The sequence below is a fragment of the Emydura macquarii genome, unplaced genomic scaffold (genome assembly GCF_026122565.2).
Source record: "Emydura macquarii macquarii isolate MOO-44397 ecotype Brisbane River unplaced genomic scaffold, CSIRO-AGI_Emac_v2 contig_2676, whole genome shotgun sequence".
In the NCBI taxonomy this organism is placed as follows: Eukaryota; Metazoa; Chordata; order Testudines; family Chelidae; genus Emydura; species Emydura macquarii.
This window is the reverse complement of record NW_027132813.1, coordinates 14698868-14705086: the sequence shown is the minus strand read 5'-3', so window position 1 is coordinate 14705086 and position 6219 is coordinate 14698868. Positions and strand designations below refer to the sequence as shown.

The 6219-nt window shown below is 41.7% G+C and overlaps 1 long non-coding RNA gene across 1 annotated transcript; it reads right to left on the bottom strand.

Annotated features, from left to right (window-relative positions):
* Positions 1-293: 293 nt before the first annotated feature.
* On the bottom strand, positions 294-3245 carry LOC137164513 (uncharacterized). Its single transcript, XR_010923067.1, has 2 exons — positions 2876-3245; positions 294-1711 (listed from the first exon to the last, which is right to left on the bottom strand). It is a non-coding gene; the product is annotated as an uncharacterized lncRNA (long non-coding RNA).
* Positions 3246-6219: the final 2974 nt, after the last annotated feature.

Here is a 6219-nt window from a genome sequence, read left to right as displayed (position 1 = left end):
TATAGGTATACAGAATTTGAACTTCTTGGAAGCTGTTGCACCCAATGCCTCATCCTTTAAAGTTATGCTTGAAAAATAAAGGTTTGGGTATCAGTGATTTACAGTAAAAGCTCAATAATAAAGACGTTTCAAATGGACAAGATAGTTCACAAAACATTGACATGTAATTTGGGCCTCATTCTCCATCACTTACATGAGTCTAATTCCATTGATGTCAATGGAATAACTCCTGATTTGCACAAGCCCAAAAATTAATGCTGATTTAGGCCTTACTGAGGCAGCACAAGAAATAAGAATGGTCATATTCACTTCTGGATACATAATCTTGTTCTTGTATTTGAGCGTAAATTTAGTAGCTGACAAATATTACAGAAAACCAGTATAATGTTCTGTATATCTTGCTGTCTTCTGGGATTACTGGACTTGAGTCTAGCCCATTTAAAGCTTCTTAAAGATTGTCTTAACTCAGAGGATGGAAATAGTTTGGCCCTCTACAATCTAGTTTATGATGTTTGATTCTTTTCCACATTTCTTCATTGATTTACTACTTTCTTTAAAAGGCCCATATCTTGCACCTAGCATTTGGCCTGAGTAACTGGGCCCATGCATAGTAAGAGAAATCTTCCCCCGTGTCACAGTGCAGCTGTGTTTGTCTGTGTGTATGTATAAATAACATTTTTAGAATGAACCTAACTTTGTTAGAACCTCATCTACAACAGAGTTGATTAAAGTGGTCAGCCAGTGGGTTAGACAGGATTTCAATTCACGACCTTCTAAATAGCAACCATTGTCTAGACCCCTAAGGCACACTGAGCTATTAGCTATTTATTATTTGCTAGGCATTGACAAAGTGCTTTGCACTGTACAAAACACAGAGGAAGATAGGCTCCTTGCCTTAAGAAGTTTTCATTTTCTTCTGTCCATCTATTTAAAACTGCAGGAGGAAACCAAGAGCAAGTTTCTAATTTAGGAAGGGGTAGATCTTCAGCTGGTGCAAATGGGCCACTGACTGGAATTGCCTTGGAGCATTGACTTCAATGGAGCTAGGACAATTTACACCCGTTGAGGATCTGTCTATATATATTCGTTTTCTCTCTTCATATCATGGCTGGGTGCGAACATTTTCACTGAGGTGGGTTAATGGTTTGGGACTTCATGAAGAAGGAGGAATTTGAAGGAGGAGCATCTAGGCAACTAGGGTTTTAGGATAAAGGGGAGTGTCAGATACAGAGGACAGCATGGAAGAATGCACTAAGATGAGAGTGAGGGAAGGACACTTCTGTCTCCCTACTCATCCATCTACCTCAGATTGTGATGAAATGCTGCTTTCTCACAGCTGCTTGCCTCGTTCTTATGCACCAGACTTCAAAAGCAGCCATGGCAGTCCTTAGATCAGCAAACAGCAGTTCTCTTTTAACATCAGATTCTGGGTAAGATGTGAATGGAGGATGAAGTCTCTATTGTCTCTGCAAAGGCTTGTCTATATTGAGCTGTATTGTCTTCCTTGTTGCAACATAATGGAATATATCATTCACCTCTTGAGGCCGACGAGTCCCTTTTCAGAATCCTGGTTGATTTTCAGCTACCTTATTTGTGTGAACAATGTCTGGCAGTCAGTAGCTTGTTCTTTTTAATTTTTATTATTTACCGTTCTTTTGTCTGGGAGACTTTCTCTGCTTTTCTTCACAAATTCAGGTCTTCTCTTCAGCTCCTGCCAAATGTCAATGTATTTTTTCAATAGGAAACACTGCTTTGATTAGGTGAGGGGGTTGGTTCCTGTCTTTCAGGTATAAGAAGCTGGCTAGACAAGCTGCTCAGATACCAGGGAGGGACAGGGGTGTTGCTGCTAGAGGGGCGAGTGCTGGGCCTAACATGCAGGAGTGTTCCTGGGCGAGAGCAGGGAGAGGTTTAATGGTGTAACATCTAGGCAGCTCCTAAAGCTGCCTAGTCAAAGCTTTCTGCTCAGTGGTGGCTCTGGATTCTGTTCCCCAAAAGGACCCTGCTCTCTGGAGGTGGTGGGGAATGTATCACAGAAGGAAACAAAAGGACAGTTTTGTGGGGTGTTGAGAAGCTTTGCCAAAACGAAGGGTTACCCCTGAAGTGCACTCCATGTTGGCTCTAATTTTAAAAATGCCCTTTATAGCTGCACCTGTTTACTTAGATGGGTGTATTATTGGTGATACAGATCTAGAAAAGGCCAGATCCTCCACTAGGTTAATCAGCACAGAGCTGTTGAAGTGGATGGAGCTATGGTGAATTACACAGACAGGGCCAGTTGGCGTATATCATCTATAGCTACACCTATAGTACTTACAACTCTCCCTCCATCATCCACATCTGGAGCAGCCATTTACATGTACATACAGAGTCAGACTGAGGATGTACAGGTATTGGGTCAGTGCAAGAAGCAGATGCTGCACCCATTTAAAGGATGACCCAGCTACAGGGTGGCCCCTCAGCACCCTTGGGGCAAGACTGTGCCTTAGCAGCATAGTTTAGCCTAATGAGAGAGTAGGTCTTTTTTTTCCAGGGTCTAAAGCTCTTTATATCATCGTTGTATCAGATACGGTCTTAACATTAAAAAAAAGAATGAAATGTTCACCATCCATTTCAAACAGTGTCTAGAAAGCCTGTCAGCATCCTGCTGGAATCCCTCCAAGCAGGTATTCATTACATAGATTTGACTTTTTGAATACGATAGAAATGAGAACTGCAAACTTAATATGTTTTTCTTCTTATATGGTGAAGGGGCAGAGGGAAGGGAATAACATTTACCTCATAATTTCCCTTTCTTTTCCCCCCTCTGTGTAAGACGCATTATTCTCTCTGCAAAGGTACTTGCTAAAATTTTCCCTCACGCTTGAAATTTACTTACCCTGGGTAACAGGAAATGTGGAGCCTTGTGATGTAGATTGTTATACCAGATGGTAATCTTAGCACATGCTATTTGTGTAGATCAGTGGTGCAAGTGAGTCATCATTTGTAGCAGATCTTAGCTGCTGTGAAAATGGTCCTTCCAATAATAATAACAATAACAACAACAACAAAGTCTCAGTACTGTTTAGGCCAGCACTTATTTCAAGACAATATTACATTTTTCAGTTGAGGAAGATGGGTTCTTTCTTCTCCAAGGAGTCCAGTTACAAGTCATCAAGGACCCGATCCAAAACTCATTGGGAGTCTTTCCATCAGCTTTAGCAGGCTGTGGACCCGGTCCCAGTTTGTACTGCAATACACTTCTGTATAGCAACCTTAATCCCCTCTCGCTACATTCTACAAAGTACAGGAAATGGTTGCCCACCTTCATTTCTATATAAAGAAGTGCAACTGCATAAACCCCCAACTTCAGATGATTTTATTGTGACTGTTTATTTGAATACTGGTTCTAAATTCCTCTCATTGGGCTAAATTCAGAAAAGGTGGCAGAAGGTGGGGCAAATTATATCCCTGTTCACTAGCTGAGACCCCCTTTCCTCTCTGTACCCCAGGAGAGGCATTCACCCTGATGTTGGCAGGTGCTGTTAAACACTGCCACTCTCCTTTGGGGCATTAATTTTTGCTGAGAGCACTAACACAATATCTTTATTATATTTTTGTATCACCATGTGCATGTTGCTTTATAGATAATTATGAAGACATATTCCTGCCCAAGGAGTTTGTGGTCTAAAGCTCTGATGATGCAAAAACTTGTGTATGGGCTTAATTTCACACAGATTTCGGGCCTAAATTATAATTACACTTGTTCCTACTGCTCACAAAATTATCCACCCCTGTGATGGGGTGTCTACCCTACACAAAGCCTGAGTAGGTAGAAAGAGCCAAATAACCCCATGACAGACTGAACCTGGAGGAGAATCAGGACTAATAAGCTCTAATTGATGATGAGGCCCAGCTAGGCAGGGGCAGACTGAGCTAGTATAAAAGCAGGAAGTGGAGCAGAAAGTAGGGCTATAGAGCAGCTATAATTAGTTCTTGGAGGGGGTAGGAAAATACAAAGAAGTGTTGGGGGGTGAGAGGAAAAAACCCCTGCTAATACAGATTTTAGCAAGAACCTGAAAGAGCGTGAAGTAGCTATAGGAAACAGAGAAGGTTCTAGGGGTGAGCCAGAAGACTGAGAAAGGAGGATATGAAACTTAGGGAAACTGTGAGAGGGTCTGAGATTGGGTAGACTGTGGTTGCTGAGGTACAAGGTCCCTGGGCTGGAGCTTGGAGTAGAGGGTGGGCCTGGGTTTTCCTATCAGCAACTGGGGAAGCTGCACAATCTGGGCAGTGGATCAGAGGACTGCCTGACACTGTTCATCTGGTGGGACTTTGATACCTCAGAAGGGGAAAATGATAGTGACCTGGCTGGAGGACCAAGCCATGAAGAGGGAGTGATCAAGTCCAGAGGGAGAGAGAGACAGGGCAAGCAAGCAATTGAATGGGAGGGGGGGGGGAGGTTAGAGTGGTTGAGAGCTAATTCCCCCAATGCAGCTACAAGGTGGTACTGCAGCAATTAATAGTGAACCCTGTGACAATCCCCTAGGCAAATCTAGCCCCACTATTTTACTTGATTATTTCCTGCAGCTATGAATTCCACAGGTTTTTTTTATACCATTATGTGAAAACATTTCCTTTTATTTTCCCACATTTGGTTAAGTAACTCTTTTTGTTCTCACATTATGGGACTTTAGAAAGAGATTCATATTGTGCTAGATATAATCATCTGAATACTAATGTGTGACTTCAGGCCCTTGGTAACTATCTTCAGTTCAAGCTTCACTGACTGTGTTAGCTTTCTAGTGTATTCTTAGGGCTACTTAAAACAGGCATTAATTTCTTTTATAGTCAAAGAATTATACGCTGACTAAGATTACCTTTAGTGATTAGAACCCTGACTGATGCTATAAGTAAAAGCATTGAAGTTAGGTGAGCTAGGATATATACTGCATGTCAAACTATTCAAATGTTATCACTGCTCACTTCTGACAGCGTGAATAGCTCTCTGACAATTAGATGGAGAATAGCTGATTAAATTCCTTTGGCTTCCCAACCTTTGCATTTGTTTCATAGATCTTTAAAGTGTTGTATATGAAACCTTGTTGTTTGATACCCACCTCTAATTCCAAATTGCTCTTGATGTCAGCTCAGAATACACAAATCTACATCTAACACCATGCACTGTATAAAATCAGTGAAAATGACCTTTGGTTCTTTGTGCTTTGAGCTCTTACCATTGCAGGGTGTAGATAAGCTTCTTTGCACTAATCTAAGATCAAGGTAGGTTGCAGGGCAGGCTAGGCCCTAGTTGAAGCTCACTGAAGTGAGTGGTGACTCCTGTTGACCTCAGTGGGCTTTGAATCATGCTCCTAGTGACTGGTTTTACTAACCAGCTAAATCACCATCACAACTAAAGTGCCTGTTTTCCAAAGCTGAAAAATAACTATCCCTGACACAAGGAAGTACAAATGGCCTTTATGTTCATCTTCGAGTTACTCTGTATTTTTCAACAGATTTGAAGATGGCTATTAGAAGACAGGCTAGTATGAGGTGTGGATTTTTTTTACTCAGAGAAAATAGGTTTTGGAGGGAAGTGTGACTTTATATTCTTCTGGATTAATCTGTAACCTTCAAGAGAACTTCTAACTTGTTACACTCTCCTGCTGATAGCCTGAGTAAAATGTCATTAAAAGCTGAGCTCTGTGTTCTTGCTCTGATATCCAGTGTGTGCAGTCCTTATAAAAGGCAGGAAAAAACCTGATGTCTGAAGTTGTTTTAATACCTTTTGGTGCCAAAAAAGACAGAAAATGTCTATGCTCCTTTGGAAATCTGAGGGGAATAAAGCTGTTTCTAAGGGAATAAACGTCTCTCTCGTTTCCTATTCTGTTTCGTTGGTTACTGTAACTTTCAAACATTCCTAGCATTTTGCAGGAAATAAAAAGGGCAAACTCCCTGTTCATTTTGACAGCATGCTTTCAAACCAAACCTGCTTGTGTAACGGTAGTGCAAAGAGTGGAGTCAGTCCCAAGCTAAGATAGAGCCACTGCTATTCTGCTCACTGTGCTAAAAGTACTCTGACAGTAAGAAGAGGTAAGGAGGGGAAAAAAGAGAGGTGAAAGCCATGTAGGCCTGATTCACATCAAGCAGTACCTGAGTAAGAGCAAAGGCCACTCGGGGGGGTCTACTCTGAGAGTAAGGTACTATTCCATAGGAGTTAGGGTGGCAGAATCTGGCCTTGAG